The following is a 27,469-nucleotide window of genomic DNA, read 5'->3' on the forward strand; positions in this document are numbered from 1 at the left end:
CATCTGGCATTTTGCAGTGCCTTTCTGATATTATTTGACAAATATTCATTCCATAATTAAATCAATGATGAAGCTAAATCATGGAAATTTTAGTTTTCTCAAGAATGGTGTAGCTAGTAAGTCAGGTGGTAGGAATCCAAGCCCAGCTCTGCATGAATTTAGAGCCTAAGAGGCAAAAGTGCTTCATTTAATGTGAACCCATTTAATGTGCACCAATAATAAGACGTCACAGTGTGCCTTGGTTGTCCACTCTAGAATTTTGCAAACCAAAATTTAAGGAAGCATTTTCTTTTTCTTTTTTTTTTTTTTTTCAAATGAAATTCTTCATATTACTGTTGAAGCACTACTTCTTTTGTAATGTTTATCAAGCAAATGCAGAAATTCCATCTACTGATATTCTCTATTTCAAGATATGTCTGGGTGTCAGAATAGTTAAGCAGAAGTTTCACAAATGGAGTGATTGTACTGAAGGGATTACTTTCCTAAAGCAATCTCATGATGAATTACTCCCTGCACAATAGCATCCCATGGAGAGTTTTTAAAATTCCTTATGCCCAGGTCACACTGCAGACCAATTAAATCAGAATCCCTGGGGGTGAGTCCAAGGCATCAGTGTGTTTTTAAAGCTCCGGGGCGGGGGGGGGGGGTGTTCATTATGAGGCCACATTTGAGAATTCCTACCTGAGAAGAAAGAATCCACTGCAAGCGTCTCTAATCAGGAGAACAACCTCCTCCCTTCAGCCACATCTTTCCAACAAATACTCTTTTATTTTCTTTTTACCTTTTTTATTTCCTTAAACTCTTTACTCTGACTTATATTTTTTTCTTTAATTATTTTACTATGTCTTTTATAACTCTTTGCCCAATCCTTTCCATGTAGAAATGCATTAAAAGCAGAACTGTAATCAAGCTCAGACATATTCTATATATTATCCCAGACTTCTTTTTAATGATTATAGACAGTGAAATTACAATATATGTGAAATGCCCATGTTCTAATTCAAATTATTCAACTCACAGTAAAAAGTTCAAATGGTACAGACTTTCATGCAACCACCATTGAATGTGGACACTCTTGCTACTCTAGGGTCATTCCAATAATCCCTCCATCAGAGTGGCAGAGCCCAATGACTTACTCAGATTTCAAACCTAATATTTAGTGCCACATAAAATGGACAGTGGCCTCTGATGCCAAAGAGCCATTCACTCTCCTATTTATGAATTCAATGACATACTACAATATATGGGAAGTGGTTGATCATAATTTATTTCTAGTTGGATTTTTTCCATACTTTCTTCTTTCTTACTACAGATATCAATAAAAATGCGCACACAAAAAAATCATCTTAAGCAAAACTCACTAGACGTGAACCTTCTAGTATGACAACCAGGAAGGACAACTGCCAACTTTTCATTGCTGCATGAGAAGTTTCAACTTTGTCTAAAGTTCAATTCAACATTCTTGGAAGAAGATTTAAGATTCCCATTGCTTAGAGAAAGCAGACTAGATTATTTACACACACACACACACACACACACACACACCAGATTAAAAGCAAGGAGAAATAATACTAAATAAAATAATTTTCTAATCTCAAAAAGCTTACAATAATAGTGAATAATTATCAATGAGAAAAATAAGAGCACAGAATGGTAAGCAGCATAGTCAAAGTCTGCTTTGGACCAGAGGCCCTCCATCCAGGATAAAACAAAGTTGGGATGGACTAGATATTTGTATCTCCAACCCCTCCCCGTCCCCCAAATTCTTAGATGGAAATATTACAGGGCTGGGGACTTCTGAGAAATTGAGGCAATATGAAGAACCCTTTCAAATCCCAATTCTTGCAACCAAATCAGAATGATATCAAACATGTTGTCAGAATAAGAGGAATGAGTTTATTTAAGGAATAGGGAAGGGAAAGGCAACACTCTCAAGGGAGAGAGTGGATTCTCTCAGAGAGGAGAGGGACAATGTGTCTCTCCTGAACTTCAGTTTTATTGGGGATCCCAGAGAAGCTTCCAGAAAGTCCCGTCCAGGTCTATCTCCTGACTTTTGACTGACAGCGGGGTGAAATTGAAACCAGTCTGGAAAATCAGGACGTGTTCACCTGCTGTTGAAAATTGAACACCTGAGAAACACCAGAGCAAGAGTAAAAAGTTTGAACAGAGAGAAAGACTCCTCTGGAGAGGAGGGGGTCCAGAGCTGGTGCCAGGGAATAGGGTGTCCTGCCCCCTTAAATAGTTTTTAGGTTTTCCTTCTCTTCTCGTGCCCCCTCATCCTCTTATCTTTTCTACATGACCAAAAGTGCAAGAAGAGAGACATCCAGGGGATACCTCTCTCTATTTTCCATATCTTCCCAAAAGGCAGGAAGGGAGACACCCAGGGGGGACTCATTAACAACCCCTTGTGGGAAGGAACAATTCCCTGGAGGCAGGTGATCTTGGCAACCAACTGGAGGAGGGGCTGTGCTCTCAGGGCAAAGGCATTTTATTTCCTTGTGAATCAGCCCCCATGTTCCTGACCTAATAATTCACTGTCTGCACTGAGGGTCCTTTTGCCCCCACCCAACATCAGGCTTTTACATCCCCACTGCCATGGCAAATCTAGGTCACCATGGCCCAGGCTGACCAATTCTAATTGGATTTTTAACTGTACATTCTTACAGATTTTATGCTTAGGAGGAACTATCCCAGGATCTGGTCTGTGAAAAGGGTCACAAAATCCTCTCCCATCAAAGTAAATTGGGTTCCTTTTATCAACATTGTTTCCTGGCTGCATTTCCTTGCATATACCAAGTAATTTGTTGGATAATTTGATATCTCCTGTCTAGTTAGGCCAGGCAGGATGCAGGTAAATTGCTTTTTGGCAAAGAAAAGCATGCAGGGTTCAGCATAGTGGGCCCATTTTATAGAATTATTCTCTGAACCTTATGTTCCCACCATCCTCATCTATCTGTCCCCTAAGGAACACCTAAGGCCTATCATAAAGCCATTAGGAAATGGGGCTTTCATGAGGTACTTAGGCCGTGAGAGTGGGGCCATTATGAATGGGAATCATACTTTTATAACAGAAATTCCAGAAAGATCCTTAGTCCCTTCTACCATATAAAGAAACAGCAAAAAGAAAACCATCTATGAATAAGGAAAAGGGTCCTCACAAACACTGAACCTGCCTGTGCCTTGATCTTGGACTTCCCAGCCTACAGAACTACAAGAAGTAAATTTCTGTTGTTTGCAAGACACCTAATCCATGGCTTTTTGTTATAGTGGCCCAAATGGACCAAAATAAGACTGTGAGGCAGGTGCTAAGATTTTGACAAACTTGTGGAATAAGGACAAGACTCTTAGCTATAGGTCTGCTGTAGTTAGAGAATGTACACAGAAATCATCAGGTACCCCCAAAAGACTATTCCTTCAGGGTAAGGTTGAGTCTCCAGTGGCTATATTTTCATTATGGTTTGGGGGAATGCCCCCTAAATGCTCATGTGTTTAAGACTTGGTCCCCAGTGCAACTAGGTCCAGGAATGAGAGCTGTAAGTCCTCAGTGGATTAATCCATTTGATGGGTTGGTCATTTAAATGGACTACTGGGAGCACATGTCCTTCACCCACACCTTTCCATCATGATGTTCTGCCTCACCTGAGGCTTAGAGCAATAGAACAGGCTGACCTTGGACTGCAACCTCTAAACTGCGATCCCAAATCAACCTTTCCTCCTTTAAATTGTTATTTGCATGAATTTAGGTCATACAGGAGAAAAAACAAAAAGCTGCCTATCATACTTTCAGAGAAAGAAGGAAATAGAAATATGTCTGTTACCTTCTCACCAAACTCTAGGTCTTGCAAAAAATTTACATTGGCACTAAGCATATTAGAGAGACTGCATGTTTAAAAGAACTAGGTATTAAAACCATGTTTGGTGTTTCTGCAGTTAAGGTTATTATTTTTTTATCATCAAACTGTTCCAAGAAACTACTAAGTATGGATTTAAATCAATATTAAGCTAATAATGCTCTTAAACACCTGAGAGAAACAATATACATAGGGAAAAGGCCATTATTTTAAGCCTCAGAAAATCCCCACAAATAATGTTTTTTAAAGACAATGAAAAAATAAATAAAAAAAAATAAAGACAATGAACTTCACACAAATAAAGATAATTGAGCCACACATAGAAATAAATTGACATAAGCATAAAGAGCAGAAGCAACACCCGTAAGAGTATAAATATCACCATGATCAGTTTTCTTATTAAAAAAATGACGTTTGGTGCACATAAATAAAAAGATAGAGAAACCTGAAGTCATATGTGTGAGAGAGGAAGTTGGGAGAAGTAACAGAAAATTTGGAAAAGAATCAAGAGAATTTTAAGAACTGAAAAATATACCAACTTCAATGAAAAATGCAAAGCAGCAGTTTATACAAAACAGCAAGGCTCATTATTAGTGAACCATAAGGTAGTTTAGAAGACATTATACACAATTTAGAACAGGGAAAATAAAGAAGAAGGGAAAGGAAAAATAAAACTGGAGTAGAGTGGCGAGGAGATAGCCAGGCTGGAGTAGGAAAGCCTTACATGTCTTACCATAGTTTCTGAAGAAGACTAAGAAGTGCACAGGCAATATTTGAAGAAATAATGGTGTGAGTGGGGAAGAGGCTAACTGTCTACAGAGCAGCTTGTGCTATCCACTTGGTTATTCAAATCTTCCTCTGCTGATGTCATCTTTTAGAAAACATTCACATGGGATATATTCTCCCCACCCCCAATTCATAAAGGTCTACCTACCTACCTCTTCCCAAATTTCCTGGTCAGCAGTTCTCCAATTATATTCCCTAGTTCCTGATTCTCCAGCCAAAACATTGACCCCACAGCCCATGAGTCAGCATCCAGTTGCACTCACAGTCCTTTCTTCTTTCAATCACAGTGAACAATCAGAGGCACTGCTTGAAGTTCTTCCAAGTGGACAGATTCCCCTTTACTACTGTGCAGTGATGTCCCAGAAAGGGGCTGTAGCGCTTCAGCTAACCACTTTTGGAGGGTGTCTGCATGTTGTGTAAGACCATCAAAAAAACATGCCCTCCTTTTCTCTTCCTCAGTCAATTGATTATAGGAAAATTCCCAGGAGGGTACAGACTGGAAAGAGAAGCACATGCAGCCGGAGAGTAGAGACTAAAAGCTTTCATGTCACCTCCTTATGTCTTCACAGGTCCGCTCAAGCCCAGTTTTGTATATGCCACTTCCATTGAATGATGGTATGATGCTCCATTATTAAATGCAACTTTATTTTTTTGATGGTCAGACATATTCCAGTTCATAGTGGGCAACTCACGTGACATGGTAGCTTGGTAGCCTATAGTTATATGTTCAACTATGAAGGCCTAGTTGTAGGCTTAAAGAAGTTTCTTAAAAGAGGAATACTCTTCCTCAGCTGATAGCAGATTTTTCTCAAATCCTAATGGTTTGTGTCATGGTTCACCTACAGGAGCTTGTTAAAGGCTGGTATGGTTTAGGTATGAGGTGGCCTCCAAAAGCTCCTGTGTTAGACAAAGAAGAATATTCATGTATGAAATAACTTGATTATGAGAGTTGTAATCTAATCAGAGGATATATCACTGATATGGGTTAAGTGGGCAGTAACCCTAGAAAGCCTAGGTGACTGGAGGAGACAGGTCACCGGGGGTATACCTATGGGGCTTTATTTTGTCTCTGAGTTTTCTTTGCTTTCTGCTTGCCACCTCCTGAGATGTTTCCTTCTGCCTCACCTGGGTCCAGAGCCATAGAGTTGGCTGACTATGAACTGAACCTCTGAAACTGTGAGCCAAAATAAACTTTTCCTCCTCTACATTGTTCTTGTAAGGTATATGGGCCATAATAATGCAAAAGCTGACTTTAAAAAGCTCAACACAAATTCTCTGTCGCCACTGATAATCCAAGTGCTGTTAGATCTGCTTGATGGTATGGCACAAGTGGTAGAGCAACTTGAATGGTAATCTGGACTTTGTTGAAGAGCCTTTCCTTGTTCCAGGTCCTATTCAAAACTAGTTGTTTTTTAGGTTACTCAGAAAATGGGCGGTGTGCATACACAAATGAGAAATATCGTTCCCCAGAGAGGCCTACTCTGGTTGTAGGAGGAGCTGGATGAAACAACGTATCTCTCATTTTATCTTTACCAAGAAGGAATATGTTGACATGCCCAACACCACCAGACCCCTAGAAATTTTACTGAGCTAGCAGCCCCCTGAATTTTTGTCTGATTAATTTCTCACCTTCTGACATGCAAATGTCTTATAAATAAGTCTATAATAATTGCTACTTCTTAGGTCCAATAGGTAAGGGACCAGTGTGATATCTTTTATAAGGGTAGACTCAATTATAACTTAGGATTTTATACTTGATATTACCTAACATACAATATAAAGAAGGTTTCTGGCTCTGAAAACTGATGTCAAACTTCTTTTGGTGGTTTTTACTAAAGGATATAGAGAAAAAGTGTTTTCTAGATCAATAAACACTAGGTTTCAGGGAATGTGTTAATTTGCTCCAGTGATGAAATCACATCTGAACCAGGAGTGGTAATTGAAGTCACCATCTGATTAAACTTACAACAATCCACTGTCATTCTCCAAGATCCATCTGTTTGGTGCAAGGCCCAATAAGTGAGTTGAATCATGATGTGTTGAAATCCGTAGCCCAGTATCCTTCAGATCATGAATCTGAAATCCCACTAGGAATGCAGAATTACTCTTGTTTCACTATTTTTATATGTAGCAAAATGTCTAATTCCTTCCATTTTCATCTGTTCTACCTTAAAAGCCCTAACACCCAGTCATGGAACTGATATAAAAATTCTGTTAGTCGCTGAGTCTGTCTGTGCAATTATATATTTTGGAAACGGGGAAATAACCACTGTGGCAAGATGGGATCAAAGATATTCTAGGTCGACTATGAGATGGATCTAAGTTAAAATTCTGTTGGTCGCTTGATTTCTCTAAGTTCCTACTCTGCTTCATGGGCCATAATAGACATTTTGGGTTCCTGTCATTAGTACCACTTCAGAGCCAGTGTCAAATAATCCCCCCAAAGTCTGATTATTTCCTTTCCCTCAGTGCACAGTCTCCAGGTGAAAGGTCATAAGTCTCTTGGGAAAAGGAGGGAGAAAGATTAACTTAAATGATGGCAGTGCAACAGGATGCCCCCTCAAAGCGACTCAACTTCTCCTTTATTCAGGGGGTTCTAGGTCCATCAACTGGTTCAAATATGAAAACTGATCAGAAGGATGATGTTCTTCCTTTTTAATAATTCCAATTAGATATCTTTTCAATTGACCTGGAAGCTTTTTGCTTATGTAGAGCAAGTAAGTATTAAGTAGATTGTCCAAACATTTCACTTGTTGGGACACCACAGTCGATTGGCCATTGCCATAGGTGCCTGGGAGTCAGACCATTTGGTTCTTACTTCAACTCTGCCACCCATATGGTAACCATGCCTACCTTGTCTTTAGAGATTAAATGCCACAACTTGCCCTGATGCTTCAGAATATAATTATCCTCATCACATTTAGGGATTCTGGTAGTGTCAGCAGTTCCCACTGTAATATGAAACCCCAGAGAAAAGTAACCATGGGTATTTCCAAGAGTATTGAGGTCCTCTCCAAACTTCTTCTTCGCATCTTGAAAGCTGTCCTTAAAGACAGATCATACTTGATATTACCCCAATAAATGATAAATGCACTCTGACATTTAAAATTCCCTAAGCCTTTGGATGCAGCCTCTCTGGGGTATCAAGGCAGTTCTGTCCTTAAAGCCTCAGGTATTGTAGGCCACCATTTGTTCTGTGTTTCAGCCCACCTGTCAAACAAACTGTAAGAATCCTTTTCAGTCTCTCAAGTTTCAATACTGAATCCAGACGTCTGCTTATTGTGCCTAGATTAACAAATTATACCATATTAATAATTTCTGGTCCAACTTTATGCTCCTTCTTCCATTATCCCATACCCTTAATATCTGTTTCAATACCTAGTCCCCAGATTTCTGCATACATAAATTAGAAACACCAAGTAGTTCTTTTGAAATATCACATGACTCCTTATAGGTCAAACTTTGTGCCTCACGTTTTGGGGCCTTAGAGACTTATGTCTACTCATAGGTCTAGAAGCAGACAGGTATTAAAGGTAGATCTTACAGAGCATCAACCATGTCTTGCAAGGCAACGACTTAAGGGGAAGCTTAAGGTTCCTCTAGCAAAGAATGGTTAACCTCCTCAGATAGCAACAGGGTGGATACTTCTACTCTCAAAAAAAGATATGTCAGAATTTGGGGATCTAATGTCCCCAGCTTCATCAGAATCTGTCTTTCTGTCCCTCTCACAGTTTTGAGATTACAATCAATGCCTGTACTTTAGCAGCACACATCCTGTGAGCCTGGAAATTCAATTGATGTTACAGTTCTGGCACTCACAGGATGTGACTCTGGATTTGATGGTCTGTTTAGATATCTCAGCTTTTAAGGTACAAACCAAAGGCTTTCTTTCAGAGAGACATAGAAACTCTAAAGCCACTTATGTAGCACTTGAGGTGGAAATTGATGGGCACAATCGCTTCTTTTCCCACTTTGTTAAATGCAATGAGGACCAACCAGTCAACCCAATGGTGATATTTTTGCACATCTCTAGTTCAATACCATGCCACTAATAATCAATGCCCTTTGGCAATAGAGTCATTCGTGCCTGTAAACCTAATCATATTAGGGAACCAATCCCAGAAACATCAGAATCAATTTAGAAAACTCACCTCTGAAATTGTGTTTCTCCACAAACAAACAAAATCTGTACCTGTCAGTTTTCCAGGAAAAAGAGAACCCATTTGGTATGTGTATACATTAGGATTTATTTTGAGGAATTGTCTCGTGTAAGTGTGGGAGTTGGCTGGTCTGAAATTCATATAAGAGGTCAGCAGGCTGGATAATCCAGTAAGAATGTCTAAATGACATAGGAAGGACGTACTGGAGGCTGGAAATGTCAGCAGAACTTCCGTTATGGTCTTATGGAAGAATTCCTTCTTCTTTGGGAGAACTTGATTTTTTTTTTGCAGACCCCAAACTGATTAAATGAGGCTCACCCAAGTTACTTGGGACAATGTCTTTTCTTTATAATTAATTGATTCTAAATTTTAACCCCATAGGCAAAACACTCTCATAGCACTGTGACCAAGCAACTTAGTACTTAAAATTAACTACTACAACATCCTGTTCAAATACAGATTTGTGATGAATTACCACACTCAACCAAAAAGAATAACAGAGATAAATATATTACACACACACACACACACACACAAATATGTAAATGGTGGATACATTTAACTACCCTAAAAGTTTTCATTAAGAGATGCCAATTTTGCAACTAAGAATAGAAGCCTCATACCAAAACACAGAAAGAACTGAAAATCAAAAAAATTTTCTGGAAGTATTCAATAGAAACTTGACCTAGAGAGACTTGAATCTGAAATCCTCAAAAGAGAATATCCAAATGCCCAATAAAGTTATGAAAACTTCTCAATCTCATTTATATTGAAGAAAAGATGAACTCAAATCACCACTAGAAACCATTAAAGACCCTCTAGGTTGTCAAAAAAAATTTTAAATGAACATAAAAAAATCTGAGTGTGGAAGATACAGACATCACCACAGAATGCTAAGGAACTGAGTCTCTTGAGATAAACTCTCTGCCACTTTCAAGTTTGTAGCTTGAGGCAACTCATGTCACCTCTCTGTGTCCCAATTTCTTCATGTTGACAGTGGGATTACAAGGAAAATCTAACCTGAATTATATTACAAAGTTTAAACCCATGTTCTTAGACTTGCCTGGCACTTGATACACTTGGTAGGTACTATCAGCTGTTTATTTTATGTAAGTGTTTACATTTTAATAAAATAAAACAGAAACTGTGAAACTCTGATGGTATGAGGATTGAAACAACCACTTTGGAAAACAAGTGGCGTAATCTATTATCCTGAAAGATACAGAAACCCTGTAATACACAAATTCCGTTCTGAAGTATGTAACATAGAATACACAGAATAGACACATTTATAAGAATGCTTATAGAACCAGTGCTCACCATTACAGAAGTATAAACAATCATCTGCAGAAGAATGGGTAAATATATTGTAGGAGACATATTCAGTAAAATTCCATGCAGAATGAAAAGAAACAAACCACAGTAGTAAACTTCAGCAATACCCGAGAATGTAGATAAATCTCATAAACATTCTGTTGAGTGAAAGAAGCAGACACAAGAGAATATAAGACATGATTCTATTTTCACAGAATTTTTAAAAAGCAGGCAAGGATGAAGTATATTTGGTAATACTTAGGGAATAGTAACCCAATTATTACCATATAACTAAGGATATTGGGTACCAGTAAAAGGAGACAGAATGAGTTTGGATAGAAAGAATTATTTCTCAAGAGACAGTTGTTTCAGTTCCATAAGGTTAAATAAGTTTGTGACGAACATTCTTTTTCATGTGCCCTAGTTTACATATTTCAGTTTACTTATCTAGAACTGGAATTACTGGGCCATAGAGGCATTAGGGTTATCACTAGACCTATAAAGAGGTTACACAGATGCTTATTAAACTGTAACATATGTATGTTCGTTCCTGATTCATGTTAAATCCCATATTTAAAAAAGTGAATGATTATGAGTAATTGGGGGATTGAGCAGAACAACTTGTAAGAAATTGGATTTTGAAGAAGAAGGTACAGCAGCGAGGAGAAGTAAATGGAAAGTAGAGAAGAGTTGGTTAGTTTTGACCCTTCCTTGAAAAAAGTAGTTATTCAAGAATTTCTAAATATTATGGGAGTACTTGCTAAGAGGAGAATAATTCAAGTGTATAGGAAAGAAAAGAATAATTAATTGAGTATAATTTCTTAAAAGTAGGTAATGTTGCAATGCTACCCTCCAGGGACCACGAGGGTTCCTGCAAAATGGAAGTCTGTTTACTACAAAGAGTAATAAATACCTCCCTCCATGGTATATGCCCACCAAGCTTACTAACCATTCAAAAAGATTCTGGTTCTCTCCACACAGGGTTCCTTTTTTTGAATGCCCTCCCTATATTTTCCCATCCTCCTAGCCCTTGCGCTATTGCTCTGGGGAAACTGGGGATCAGGAACAGGAACAATCACTGATACTCTGGCTAGTGCTCCTGTGTGTAGCTAGTTATCCTCTGTGTTTGATTGCCTGATCCTAGAAGTTTGTGTCTTATGCCAGCAACTGTGAAAGTGTAGAAGATTAATCTGTTAGTTTGGAAGTAAGGTAAACTTCTGACCTCTACAGGGCTCTTGATGGGGAGGGCAAAGACTCACATCGTGGGACTTGCGGTTATCTAATGCTACTTCAGGAATGCTGCCACCATATTGGAACTCAGCTTGGTGTCACCTACAAGACCCTGTGTAATTTTTCTCATGGGTTATATAATTTTAATCCTTACAGCTTCCATTAGAATTTCCATTTACAGCCAAGCAAAGTGAATCAACTAATATCAACAGGTCTAATATTAATAAGCACCAGAGATCAGATTCAGCTGTGGATCTCTTGGCTGATCTCCAAGCTGCAGGTCCTGCCTTCTCTGCCAGGGTTTCCCAACTTGTGGTTACAGACCAGTGCCAGTGCTTGACGAGTCCTTACAAACTGAAATAAGAGAAGTATTTGTGAATGGGAAAAGAAATATCAGAGTTGGCTGTATATGTACCTGCAACCAAATATACTCAATCTAAATGGCTTTTATCTGAGCTCTAGTCTTTCCTTTGGAGAAGTATTCTCTAGTATTTTTTTACATAAAAAAGAAAATTGACAGTAAAATTTTGTTTCAGGATGCATTCTTTCTTGGCAATATAAATAGCTGGCAAGTTTATAGTGGTTCTTTTATTATTTCTTCTTTCCTTATTGTGAAATCCAGAATTCTTAGAACTTTAAACTCTAGTTTTTCTTCTAAGTGTCATTGCCTCTTAAATGGGCTTCTAGCTGGTTCACATCTCTAGCATAATTTTGTCAGTGGGTTTGGGTTTGCAGAGTGCAGACATATCTGCATATTAGCCTTTTGGAAGGCTCTTACATTACAGAGGTCTTACATTATTGTCTCTCCTTGTTGACTTCTATGACACTTGGAATCTCCACAGGTAGCCCAGGGCCTGACACAAGGTAGATACTGAGCAAATATTGATCATGGGAATGAATACGTAAATAAAAGCATGAATGGGTACATTGCTGAGCTTTGAGATTCTTGGAAATTCATTGGTACATACAGTTGAACAGCCCTATTCTTTTCACAGGTGCAGACTGTTGGTCCTGAACACCATCCCTCTCCTTAAAGAGAAATAAGAACTCAGTGGCATTTGTCACCTGAGACACAGAGCTTAAAATCATTCGATTTATTTTTTACATTTTTTAGAGAAATGATAAATACAGTGATCTTTTGAAAGATTTCCAAACATAGGCAGACATCTGCCTTGCGAATGAACAAACTAGTAACCCAACTACACTTGGTAGGTTAAAGCAGCAGTGACTGCATATTAACCTCTAAGAAAGTACGGGGACTTTTTAGCACTCTGTGGTTGTTTTCATTGATCTGCCATTTTTTTTTCCTTTTCAGTTCTATCGCTTATAACATCTTCAAAATATTTCTACTTCTTAGCCACCTAAAAATAACACAGAATTTATTTTCTCTCAACATCTGCAAACAAATTGAAAAGATAATGTTTTGGTGTCTTCAGAATCAATTGTTAAATTTACTTGAGAATTGACTCTTCTGTTTACTGCATCCTAAGATTTTTAGTAAGTTGGATGATCAATATCTGCTTTTGTTTAAATAAGGTATGGTCATTAGACTCCTCTTCATAATGTTCTTTTCTTTCCTCTTAAACAGTTCCAGAACTAATGATAAACAGATTAATTTTGTGTAAACAGGAAGTCTTTTGTTCACTATTCTTCTTGTCCCTCAAGACTGATTTGTTTGGTGTTTGCAATATCGTACTTTGTCTCCATGGAAATAAGTATAATGTGAAAAATAATTGGGATGAATAAAACAGGAAGAGGCCGACCAGCAAGGAATAAAGTTTGTTGCTGGAATCTCAGTGATCAACAAAACTTATAATCTTAAAAAAACTACATCTTCCATAAAATTCTCTGGAACATATGTCTTTCAGCCTTAATAAGTATGCTTAAGAAGCCCTTCCAAGCCTGTGAGTAAATAGCTGATGTAGTCCTTCTTCCCTTTTAGAATGACTTCAATGATTCCCTCTCTTTGATATCATAGATAGATTCTTCTTTCTCATATCCCATCACTTTAACTACTTTCTTTAAAAATATATATATATATATATATATATATATATATATATATATATAATTTACATTCAGAGCAACTATATGGAATTCAGAAATGAAAATGGGAATAGTTCTCATCCTGTTAGCTCAACAAGGTAATTTGGAAAAGAAAAAGATGATAAAATAAATGACATGGGTTTTGGTTTAGCCTTCATTACTTATGGACTCTTGATTTCTTTTATAAAATGGCTGCTTTGCTATTTCATAAAGAAGTGTAAATAACTGAAGTAATATATGGAAAAAAGGAGAAACTTTGCTGAATAAAATTCAGAACAGAGTGCTGTATAATAATCTCAATACAGCACAAAAAGTAATTAATTTATATTGTTCTCATTCACATACATTGGTACATTGGTCCTTGATGGATCATAATGAACCTGTCCTTTAACTACAGTGCCATAAAATATATCGATAGACCAGATTTCCCAGAAATTACATGACCTTCATGCTTTACAACATGAATTATACAAAGTCCTGGAAGGAAAAGTGCTAAAATTGATTTGGCTTTGGCAGAAAGATGTACTAGATGACTGAATAGGGATTGGAGGGTTTTGCTTCTAATTTCCAAGGTTGTAGAAAGAGTAACATCTCCGCACTCAGCTCTCAGTACCCTACTGAGCTAATTCATACCAGGAGTGCAGTGCACATTGCTACTTCCGGTAGGGTTCTACTTAGGAACTAAACACTAATTCTCTTTAGTAGGAAACAAATGACCCAAATTGAAAGTTCCTGTAGGTTTGAAACAGCAGAAGCATCCAATTTTAAATAGACTCTAAGGACACATTTTTCTATAGTGAGTGGACATAAGATGTGAGTAATTATTAAACTCATAAACTAACTATAATTGTGAAGATAGTTCAATAGATTAATGGTCTGTAGAGGAGCTCAATCCAAATCTGCAGTGAGAATGAGGAGAATGGGAAGCCATCCGTAGAGGAGAGAGTTGGTGTGGGTGATCTCCCTCCTGGTCCCCTTCCTCTCTCTGGCCTCCTTTCCTTTCCTTTCCTTCTCCCTATTTCCCTTTCTTCCCTCTTTTTCTTGCCATCCAAACTCTTGCAGTGCAATTATGCAGACAAGTATGTTGTTTGCTTTCTGCAGTATTATCAGTTATCTTTTTTAACCTGAATGTATCTGATAATCACTTTACCAGGTATGTCAATATTAAATTCATTAAGTAATTTTTGCCATGCCATTTTGCTGATGTTATTTAGACTTTGTTATGGGTTGAATTCTTTAAAAAAAGAAAATGATATGTTCCGTACCTTAGAATGGGACTTCATTTGGGAACACAGTTGTTGTAGATATAATTAATTGAGTCAGAAGTAAAGAGGGCCCCTAATTTAATATAACTGGTGTTCTTATGTTGAAATTTTAAAAAAAAAGCTATATAAAAAGAAAGACATGCACAAAGGGAAGATGATATAAAGAGGCAGAGAGAGCATAATATAAAGATGAAGGCAGAGATTAGAGCCAGATAGCCACAGACCAAGAATTGCCAAAGATGGACAGCAAACCATGCAGAGATAGTAAACAGAAGCACAGAGCAGATTCTCTCCCATAGTTTTCAGAAGGCATCAACCCTGTCAATACTGAATGTCTAACTTTTTGTCTAATATTTTTTAAATTTTTATTGTTGTTCTAAGATTGGTTATGACAGCCTAGCAAATACAGACCTGGACTTTAAGCTTTATTATATTTTTTATTTTCTTGAAAAGCGTATTTATATTATACTGCCTTTACTAGTACATAATGTTGGTGGACCATTCCATGAATGATTGGGTTTTCCGCAGCCTTTTCTAAGTCACATTCCAACTGCTTTATTAGGCTAAAACTTTAGCAACCAGAGGGTCACATTTATTTGAAAATATGTTTTAGAACAAGAGCAAAATATTTTGCAGTTCATAAATAATAAGCCAAGAGAAACAGAAAGAAACCAATATTGCCATTTTAATTCAAATTGTAAAATGGCTTCTTAGTTCTGGTCCTGGGATTTCCTTTTGGAATATGGAACTTATATTTAGAAAAGGAGCCACAAGGAAAGTTCAATGGAAATTCCAAACTTGAACGTTGGAGGGAAATGTGCATTGGTTTGTGAGTCAGATGTAAATTTTAAAACCTTAGCTTAGCTTCATTCTTGGTATAGGACTTACTCATATGTATTAATGCTGAGGAGTCAGTTTTCTCTAGAAGTGTCTGGTTACAGGCAGGGCTCCTTAACATTGGCCTGTTTTTTTTTTTTTTTTTTAATACAGCTTCCCTATTTCTGGATACCAAAGCATTTATTATATATAGCAAGGCCTTGCTATGTACCACCCTGCTAGTCACTCAACAAGAAATTCTTACCTTCAATTAATTTAAATTTTTTCTATTTATTGAATAACAACAACAACAAAAAAACACACATACACAGTCATGGCTCTTAGAAAACCTTCTCAGTTTACCTCATTGTGATGATCCCTGGACTTTTAAATAATTCAAAACCAAAGGATAAGCAACACAGCCAGAACTTTGAAGCTACACTGTGAGGACTCTTAAAATCTCAGATTCTTTAAACTTCAGTGTCAAATCTAAAGTTAACCTTCACACCTCGCTTTTGAAAATCATTGCAAAGTTGCATTTTAGAGTTTAGAAAGATAAATCCAAGTTAACACCAATGCTAAAAGTATAATTTACGACTGCCTGGTAAAAATCAACTTCTTAAGGTCCTGGTGCTTACAGAAACCTATAACAGAGCTTGAAATCTTACCTTACAAAGGATTCACCATGGGAAGTGAGAAAAAAGCTGAGAGCAATATTTGTTTCTCAGTGTCTTTCTGCAAAGAGCCCTGGAGAGAAGGGAAGTCAGGATTGCTGGATGTTGCAAGTAATTCTGGGCATTTAACTGATACCACGCCATTAAATCGATCTGCATAGTGCCCTGCTTGCAGAACTTGCCTGGACACACTGTGAGCTCACCTGTATGCATTGTGAACTATCTGTTGGTGCAGTGACTTGTGGTAGTGTTGGGGTATTTTTGCTGATGATGTCACCGGTGGTACAATTTTTCAAAGGAGCCCTCAATTGGCTTAATGTCATGGCATTTTGCATCCTCCTCTACTAGTGATGGTCTAAAATTTGGGGGCCAACAGAGGTGAGGCAAAGAACCTCACCCCCCCACTGGTGCAAAGGCCTATCCACAAGTATGGCTGTATGCTGGACCGGTAGTCAGTGACGGGTATGATCCAATTGCAGTGGTACCAACCTAAGACAGGAGGCTGACGCCTAGAGGTCAGTTCATCCGATGACGGGTAAGGACCATATGTTGAATTGGACTGCCTAACAGGCATGGTCCCTAAGCCACATGCTTGTTGTTTAAACAGAGAGGGGGAGATGTTGAGAGCCACAGCCAAAGGGGCCCCAGCAAACTTCCAGCTGCCAGCAAACTTCCAGATGCTGGCTGATGATTGGCTCACAGCGGCCCCAGCAACATCTAGCTGATTGGCTCCTCGGCCCCAGCAACATCTAGCTGATTGGCTCCTCTGCGGTGATGCTCATTGGACGGTTTCCCTGCCCTTTCAGACCACGGAGCTGCTCATTGGGGGACTTTTTTGGCTCCGCCCACGTGACCCAGCCAATCGGCCTCAAGAGCAGGAGGATTGTGGGAGGGGGAGAGAAGCTTGTGTGGGAGAGAGAGGCTTGGGGAAAGCCGGTGGTGGCAGTTGAGGCTCTGAGGGTTTTTCCTGAGAGACTATTTTGTTTGTCGTGTGTGGTTATAAAAATAAAGTTAGTTTCTTTTGACAAGTGGCTCCTGATTGTGCCATTATGTAACATTACAGAAGGCACTAAAAGAAAACAAAAAAAATTTCTTAACAATTTACATTGTCTTTAAGAGAATTATTAAATATAATGAAAAGGAAGGTGAAAGTAAACAAACAGATCTGTTAACCTTCTTTTTTGTTTACATATTAAAACAATCCTCAACAGTTGTTTACCCAATTTAAATTAAACCATATAAATCACGTGAAAAAAAAATATTTGGATCCATTTTATCATGAGCGCTCATCATATATGATATATGGACATACGTACATTCAAACATATAACACAAAACACAAGTGTGCACACATAATATAATACATACAACACATAACATTATAGTAAAGGCCTTATAACTTTTTACAGGTGAAATCTCCATTGCAATGTTTAAAAACTCTATAGTCAAAAAATAGAACTGATCAGCAAAACATTAACCTAGGTCTGTATGAGCTCAAAAAACAAAATAGAACTTCATGATATGGCAAAGGGCAATAATAAAATAGATATTGAAAAAAGCATCCTGGTTCTGTTGCAGATGTAAGAATAGCCAAACTGGAGTTTTGGATATCAGTTGTTATGGATTTGAGCCAAATCATCTTCTTTTTGGTCTGTAGAAATCGCTTTAGTTAATCTTTCTGGAATCCAAATCGGCTGCTGTTCTCCCTGTGGAAACACATAAACAGACCCCCGACTCCAGACAATCACTGGGTCAGGACCTTGGTTAATCTCTCTGGAATCCAAATTGGCTGCTGTTCTCCCTGTGGAAACACACAAACAGACCCTCGACTCCAGACAATTACTGGGTCAGGACCTTTCCATTGTCCTGTTAGAATATCCTTCCAAAGTACCTTGGGCTTATGTACATTTTTTGGACACATATGCCTTTCCGCAGCACTAAGTCCTGATGAATCCAAATTTAAAAAGTTTAGAGTAAAAAGGGTTATTTTAAGTTTATCTTTGGGGAATATATACCCCTTCCCAATTCCTTCTTTTTGCTTTAATAAGTACATTTTAATAGTTTGATGAGCTCTTTCAACTATGCCTTGTCCCTGTGGATTGTATGGGATTCCTGTTATATGAGTAATGCCAAATGTTGAGCAAAATTGTTTAAAAGAGGTAGAAGTATAACCAGGGGCATTATCTGTTTTTAACTGTTTTGGAACACCCACAGTGGCAACATTTTGTAAGCAATGAGGTATAACATCTTTAGTTTTTTCTCCGGCATGAAGGGAGCCCATCAAAAATCCAGAAGAAGTATCAACTGTAACATGCAAATATTTTAATTTTCCAAATTCTGGCAAGTGTGTGACGTCCATCTGCCAAATATGGTTAGGTATCAATCCTCTAGGATTGACTCCAAGATTAACTTGTGGTAAAAAGGTCACACAATTTTGACATTGTTTTATTATTTGTCTAGCTTGTTCCTTAGTTATTTTAAAACGCTTTTGTAAAGTATTAGCATTGACATGGAACTTTTTATGAAAATTTATAGCTTCTTCTAGTGTAGAGAAAATATGTATGTCATGTGTAGTTTTATCTGCTAAATCATTGCCCAAACTAAGGGCTCCAGGCAATCCTGTATGTGCCCTGATATGTCCTATAAAGAATGGATCTTTTCTGTCCCAGATTAGACTTTGTATAGTGGAAAGCAAAGAGAAAACAGTAGAAGAAGGGGAAATCCTACCAGCATCTTCAAGAGATACTATAGCATTAACTACATACTGACTATCAGAAAATAAATTAAATACAGAATCTTTAAACATCACAAAAGCTTGTAAAACTGCATTAAGCTCTACCTTTTGAGCTGATTGTTTGGGTACTAAAAATGTAAAAGTTTGATCAGGGGTAACTACTGCTGCTGTACCATTATTTGACCCATCAGTGAATATATTTGGAGCATTCATGAAAGGTGTTTTTCTTGTCATTTTTGGAAAAATTACAGGATGCAATGACCAAAAAGACAATAAAGGATTAGATGGTAAGTGGTTATCAAATGAAACATTAGATTTGCACATGATTATTGCCCAAGTATTTAACTCATTAGCTAACTCATCAATTTGATTCATAGTATATGGAGTAATAATTTTATTGGGAGAAATTCCAAACACTCCCTTTGCTGCTTTTATTCCTTTGAGTATTAATTGTCCTACAGCCTCAGGATACCTAGTAAGAATAGTGTTAGGAGAATAAGATAAATGTATCCATAATAATGGACCTTCTTGCCAAAATACTCCTGAAGGAATATTTTTTGTTGGTAGTACAATAAATAATAAAGGCAAACTTATATCAATTCTATCCAAATGCATATTTTCCATATATGTTTCAATGATTTTTAATGCCTTTCTTGCTTCAGGCGTTAACATTCGGGGTGAATTTGGATCTGATGGACCTTTTAGGATATCAAATAAAGGTCCCAACTCTCCTGTTGGTATACCTAAATAAGGCCTTATCCAATTTATGTCTCCTAATAACTTTTGAAAGTCATTAAGTGATTTGAGTTGATCTACTCGTATTTGAATTTTTGGTGGACGGACCATGGTTGAGGATAATAGAACTCCTAAATAATTAATTGGAAAATTTAATTGTACTTTATCTATTGCTATCTCTAGATTATAATTTTTTAATAAGTTTGTAAGTATGGCATAACATTCTAGCAATGTGTTTTTATCTTTGTGTGCTAATAATACATCATCCATATAGTGAAATATTTGTAGTTCAGGATTTTGATTTCTAAGTGGCTGGATTACTTTGTTAACATAAATTTGACACATAGTTGGGCTGTTAGCCATCCCTTGAGGGAGTACTTTCCATTCATATCTCTGATCAGGACCTTCATGATTCAGTGCAGGGATAGTAAATGCAAAACGTGGACTATCCTCAGGATGAATTGGAATTGAAAAAAAACAATCTTTAATATCTATAACTAAAACATACCAGGTTTTTGGCAAAGCAGACAACTGAGGAATCCCTGATTGAGCAGGTCCCATAATAACCATCTCATTATTAATGGCTCTTAAATCTTGCAATAATCTCCATTTACCAGATTTCTTTTTGATGACAAAAATGGGAGTATTATGGGGAGATACAGAAGGTTGTATATGTCCTTCCGCTAATTGTTGTTTGACCAGGTCATGGGCTGCTTGTATCTTTTCTTTAGTCAGGGGCCACTGAGGAACCCATACTGGTCTTTCTGATTCGCAAGTAATTTTTATTGTCTCAGTGGCCCTTTCTGAAAATCCAACCCATGTCTTTCTGTTCCTTGATCTATTTGTATTGGTGCTGCTATACCTTGTTCTTGTTTTTCTAATCTTTTTCCTTTCCTAAAACCTTGTCTAGTCATAATAGTGGGTGCATTTTGGTTGATGTTATTTGTTAATGTCAAACCTAATTGATCTAGGACATCTCGTCCCCATAAATTTACGGGAAGATGATCCAATACATATGGCTGTATAGTTCCTTCACATCCTTCAGGATCCTTCCAATCTAATACCATTGCACTTCTATGGGGATTAGTCGCCACTCCTAGGCCTCGAAGCATTTGAGTGGCTTGTTGTAATGGCCAATGTTTTGGCCATTCTTGACGAGAGATGATGCTAAGGTCTGCACCTGTATCCAGTAAGTAGCCCATTAAATTCATGTCCTTGAATATTTAGTTTTAGCATGGGGCGAGAATCTAAATTTAAAGAAAGCATAGCCCAATCTACACCTGTGGAGCCTAATCCCTTGGAACCTCTTTCTACAGTACGACTGGAAAATTTATCATGTAGGCTGGGTATTATTAGTAACTGTGCTATTCTATCTCCTGGTGAAATTACTGATATACCCTTTGGAGAACTGGCTATAATTTTTATTTCACCTTCATAATCGGGATCAATTACCCCAGGACTTATCATAAGTCCTTTTAGAGTAGAAGAGCTGCGTCCCAATAATAAGCCTACTGTTCCTTTGGGAAGAGGTCCTTTCACCCCTGTGGGAATGATTTGAACTCCCATCTCTGGAGTTAGTACTGCTCTGGCAGAGGCGCAGATGTCCAACCCTGCGCTCCCTCTGGTTTGTCTGATGAGGGATCTGATGGACAATGTGTCCTGGGCACTACCCTGATGGGGTTGCTGGGTTCCTCCAGTGCTCCGTATATTTGTGGTTTTGGGCCCCGGAGCATTGGGCCCCCCTGTCCATTTTTTGGCAATGGAGCCCAATGCCTTTCTCCACGATATCGTGGATAAACACCTGGTCCTTGTTCGTTTTTTGATAATGGAGTACCCTCTATGGTGGTTTGAGAACGGCATTCATTAGCCCAATGTCTCCCTCTACGGCATCGTGGGCAAATACCTGGTATTCTACTCCTTTGATACCTAGTTTTGTTAAACCCTCCTCCAATGGGGCAATTCCTTTTAAAATGTCCTGTTTGTTCACAATTGTAGCATGTTCTTGGCCTGGCATCTAAAGCCTGTTTTACTGCAGCTGCCACAATTTGCCCTTGTTCATTAATGTCTCTGGCATCTAAAGCCTGTTTTACTGCAGCTGCCACGACTTGCTCTTGTTCATTAATGTCTCTACATAATTTAATATATGTGTTTAAATCTTCATGTTTCCATGGTCTAATGATATCTCTGCACCAACGATTCGCTTGCTCATAAGCCAGGTGTTTTAGTAATGGCATTGCTTGTTCTGTATTCCCCAAAACTCTGGTAGCTGTTTGAATAAGCCTATCTACAAATTCAGCATAAGGTTCATTAGCTCCTTGTATTACCTTAGATAATTGACCTTGTAAACCTCCATGTCCTTGTAAAGTCTTCCATGCCTTAATTGCATCTGCAGCAATTTGTGCGTATACGCCAGGATCATATGCAATTTGTTGCTGCTGATCCTCATAAGGTCCCTTTCCTAACAACATATCTAGATTTCTCTGAGGATAACCAGCTGCTGCATTTCGCCTAGCCGTCTCCTTGCAAAATTCCTCATTGGCAACCTTCCATAACAGGTATTGTCCTCCATTTAGCACAGCTTTACACATATTAGCCCAATCTGCTGGCGTCATGTTCAAGTTGTTAATGGATTCGACCAAGCTTACAGTGAAGGGTGCTTGAGGACCATAGGTTGTTACAGCCTCTTTTAGCTGCTTCACTGTTTTGAAATTTAAAACTTGGTAAAATCGCTGCCCTCCTGCCTCAAATACAGGGCATTTTAGTATTTGAGACCTTGTCTCAGGATCCCAACTATCAACTGCGGGGGTTGGGGGCCTCCCAGCATATGGAGGTGGCGCTGTTAGTTGGACACTTACGCCCTCTGGTGATAGAAAGGTGTTAGTAGCAGTCTCCTGTAGAGGTGGTGCTGTTGGTTGGACACTTACACCCTCTGGTGATAGAAAGGTGTTAGTAGCAGTCTCCTGTTGTAACTTTCCCCCTGATGCCTTTTTCTGTTTTACACTTTCTTTCTCTGTCTGACTAGCTTGAGAGGCCTTCTCTTTTACTTGAATCTTTTCCTCTGTCTGACTAACTTGAGAGACCTTCTCTTTTACTTGAATCATTATGTCTTCTCCTTCCTCTACCATTGTCTGAACTGAAGGCTTTGGACTAAGCAAACAAGATACGAATGTCCACAATGGCAATGTGCCAACTGGCAGAGTCCCTGGGCTTTTCTTTTCTATTCTTTTTAAATCTTCACCATGATGGTTCCATTGTGATATATTTAACAACTCCTCCTTAAAAAGCCATGGGCTACATTTTTGTATTGTATCAACATATGCCCTGACTGTTCTTGATTTTACTGAGATGCCTCCTTCCTCTAACAATTTACTTAACACTCTTTCAGTTTGTTTTTTACTAATTTCTGATCCCGTATTTCTACTATAATACAACCCAACAAGATAACGCCTAACAAAACTGAAACTGAGTGAAACAAAATTGGAACAACACAAAATCATTATAATAGCCTCCTGAAATGTCCATCCGTCCTTTCTCCCTATCTGTTCCTCAGATGTGAGCGGTTTTTCTTCCATCTTACACATCTCCAGGGACAGGCAACTTAAAACAAAAGTGAAACAAAATAACAAAAGAAGAATCTTAAAATGGCTACCCATCCTATCGCCCTGCCCTCAGGGGCGAGCAGTTCACTTACCCTCAGTCGCTCCCCGTGCGAGCCACCAAATGCCGCAGTCTGGCTGGGCACAATCAGGAGCCACTTGTCAAAAGAAACTAACTTTATTTTTAGAACCACACACGACAAACAAAATAGTCTCTCAGGAAAAACCCTCAGAGCCTCACCACCGGCTTTCCCCAAGCCTCTCTCTCCCACACAAGCTTCTCTCCCCCTCCCACAATCCTCCTGCTCTTGAGGCCGATTGGCTGGGTCACGTGGGTGGAGCCAAAAAAGTCCCCCAATGAGCAGCTCCGTGGTCTGAAAGGGCAGGGAAACAGTCCAATGAGCATCACCGCAGAGGAGCCAATCAGCTAGATGTTGCTGGGGCCGAGGAGCCAATCAGCTAGATGTTGCTGGGGCCGCTGTGAGCCAATCATCAGCCAGCAGCTGGAAGTTTGCTGGCAGCTGGAAGTTTGCTGGGGCCCCTTTGGCTGTGGCTCTCAACAGTGCCCTATAGAGTAGGGCATTTATCCCCATTTTATGGATAAAATAATGGAGTAATTCTGAGTCATTGATTGAAAATGAATATCTAACCCAGGACTGGCGAACCCCACAGTCCATGGATGGAACTAATGTGAGTTAAGAGTTTAACTTCCCAGTCTATCCTGACAAGCTGAGTGACCTCGAATAACTTGCTGAATCCATCTGGATCTCAGGGTCCTCCTGTGTAGAGCTGATGGTATTTTAGAGTGAACAATTTCACAGATTCTTTCTGGCTGATGATTTCTGCTTGGGGAAAAAAATCAGTACAAGCCAGAATAGCAAAGGCCAAATTGGATAATTGTTGACTCCCTGTGATATTCTACCATGACTTCATTATGATCATTTGGATTTGTTTAGATATTCACTGCTTAGAGCCAAGTATGATTATGTTAAGATTTGCATTCATATGGATATTGGACTCCTGCTGTTCACCTAGGCCGGCTAAGGGACTCCTGGAGAGTTCCCATTGGTTGGGGAAGTACAGTAGGAGGGAGTTCCGGGGGAGGAGCTCTCTGCGGGTCCGGGAGGAGGCCGCGTGGGTGGAAAAAATCTTCCCCGGTGCCTACCGGACATTGGCGGCAGTTTCAAAAAATAATAAAGTTTGTTCCTGCTTGAGTGGCTCGTGATTTTGTGCCCAGCCAGACTGCGGCAACTGGCGGCCCGCACGGGGAACGCCTGAAGCTTGGAGGTGAGTAAAATTGCTCGCCCCTGAGGGAAGGCAACAAAATGGGTGACCATTTCAAAAAACAATGTGTTCTCCTTTTGATTTATCTTGTTTTTGTTTCAAGCTGCCTATCCCTAGAATTTTCTCAGGCAAACTGGGAAAAATGGTTGGCTCAAGGTTTGAAGTTGTTCGGCCCTGAGAAAGAGAAAATTGATACAACTATTCTTTGTTCGGTTTTTGTTTCATTCTGTTTCGGTTTTGTTTTATGCTATCTTATTGGGTTGCGTTACCTTTATAGTAGATTAGAAACTAGTAAAAAACAAACCGAAAGACTGTTAAGTAAATTGTTAGAGGTCCAGACTATGGTAGAAAACATGTTAGGTCAAGCGAAAGAGAAGGTCTCTCAAGCTAGTCAGACAGAGGAAGATTTGAAGAAAGAAAGCTTAGAGGAAAAACAACCATCAGGCGGGGAATTACAACAGGAGGCTGCTACTAACCCCGTTCTATCACCAGAGGGCGTAATTCAACCAACAGCTCCATCTACAGCTGAGCGGCCCTCAACTCCCATAGTTGATGGACGGAATCCTGAGGCAGGACCCCCAAGATTAGCATGCCCTGTACTTGAGCAGGCAGGAGGGCAACGAATTCACCGTGCTTCAGATTTCAAAACAGTGAAGCAATTAAAGGAGGCTGTAACAACCTACGGGCCGCAAGCACCCTTCACTGTGAGCATGGTCGAATCCATTACCAACTTAGACATGACGCCAGCAGATTGGGCTAACATGTGTCGATCTGTGCTAAATGGAGGACAATATTTGTTATGGAAGGTTGCCAATGAGGAATTTTGCATGGAGACAGCTAGGCGAAATGCAGCAGCCGGTTACCCTCAAAGAAATCTAGATATGTTATTAGGAAAAGGACCTTATGAGGGTCAACGGCAACAAATTGAATATGATCCTGGCATATATGCACAAATTGCTGTAGATGCAATTAAGGCATGGAAAACTTTACAGGGGCATGGAGATTTACAAGGACAATTATCTAAGGTAATACAAGGAGCTAATGAACCTTACGCTGAATTTGTAGATAGGCTTATTCAGACAGCATCTAGAGTATTTGGAGATACAGAACAGGCAATGCCATTTATAAAACAACTGGCTTATGACCAAGCAAATCGTTGCTGCAGAGAGGTCATCAGACCATGGAAACATGAAGATTTAAACACATATATTAAATTATGTAGAGACATTAATGAACAAGGGCAAGTCTTAGCAGCAGTACAACAGGCTTTAGATGCCAGGCCAAAAACATGCTATAATTGTGATCAAACAGGACATTTTAAAAGGAGTTGCCCCATAGGAGGAGGGTTTAACAAGGCTAGGTATCAAAGGAATAGAATACCGGGTATTTACCCACGATGCCGTAGAGGGAAACATTGGGCTAATGAATGCCGTTCTCAAACCACCATAGAGGGTATTCCGTTATCAAAAAACAGACAAGGACCAAGTGTTTACCCACGATATCCTGGAGAAAGACATCAGGCTCCATTGCCAAAAAACGGACTGGAGGGCCCAATGCTCCGGGGCCCAAAACCACAAATATACGGGGCAGTGGAGGAACCCAGCAACACCATCAAGGTAGTGCCCAGGACGCATTATCCATTAAATCCCTCATCAGACAAACTAGAGGGAGCGCAGGGTTGGACATCTGCGCCTCTGCCAGAGCAGTACTAACTCCAGAGATGGGAGTTCAAATCATTCCCACAGGAGTAAAAGGACCTCTTCCCCAAGGAACAGTAGGCTTATTATTGGGACGCAGTTCTTCAACACTAAAAGGACTTATGATAAGTCCTGGGGTAATTGATCCCGATTATGAAGGTGAAATAAAAATTATAGCTAGTTCTCCAAGAGGTATATCAGTAATTTCACCAGGAGATAGAATAGCACAGTTATTAATAATACCCAGCCTACATGATAAATTTTCCAGTCGTACTGTAGAAAGAGGTTCCAGGGGATTAGGCTCCACAGGTGTAGATTGGGCTATGCTGTCTTTAAATCTATATTCTCGCCCAATGCTAAAACTAAATATTCAAGGACATGACTTTAATGGGCTACTTGATACAGGTGCAGACCTTAGCATCATATCTCATCAAGAATGGCCGAAACATTGGCCATTACAACAAGCCACTCAAACGCTTCGAGGCCTAGGAGTGGCAACTAATCCCCATAGAAGTGCAATGGTATTAGATTGGAAGGATCCTGAAGGATGTGAAGGAACTATATAGCCCTATGTATTGGATCATCTTCCTATAAATTTATGGGGACGAGATGTCCTAGATCAATTAGGTTTGACATTAACAAATAACATCAATCCTAATGCGCCCACTACTAGGGCTAGACAAGGCTTTAGGAAAGAAGAAAGATTAAGAGAACAAGAACAAGGTATGACAGCACCAATTCAAATAGATCAAGAAACAAATAGACATGGATTGGGTTTTCAGAAAGGGCCACTGAGACAATCAAAATTACTTGCGAATCAGAAAGACCAGTGTGGGTTCCTCAGTGGCCCCTGACTAAAGAAAAGATACAAATAGCCCATGACCTGGTCAAACAACAATTAGCGGAGGGACATATACAACCTTCCGTATCTCCCCATAATACTCCCATTTTTGTCATTAAAAAGAAATCTGGTAAATGGAGATTATTGCAAGATTTAAGAGCCATTAATAATGAGATGGTTATTATGGGACCTGCTCAATCAGGGATTCCCCAATTGTCTGCTTTACCAAAAACCTGGTATGTTTTAGCTATAGATATTAAAGATTGTTTTTTTTCAATTCCAATTCATCCCGAGGATAGTCCACATTTTGCATTTACTATCCCTGCACTAAATCCTGAAGGTCCTGATCAGAGATATGAATGGAAAGTACTCCCTCAAGGGATGGCTAATAGTCCAACTATGTGTCAAATTTATGTTAACAAAGTAATCCAGCCACTTAG

The sequence above is a fragment of the Marmota monax genome, unplaced genomic scaffold (assembly GCF_021218885.2).
Source record: "Marmota monax isolate L192 unplaced genomic scaffold, Marmota_monax_Labrador192_F-V1.1 WCK01_AAM20220418_F8-fsc00039, whole genome shotgun sequence".
NCBI classification, from domain to species: Eukaryota; Metazoa; Chordata; class Mammalia; order Rodentia; family Sciuridae; genus Marmota; species Marmota monax.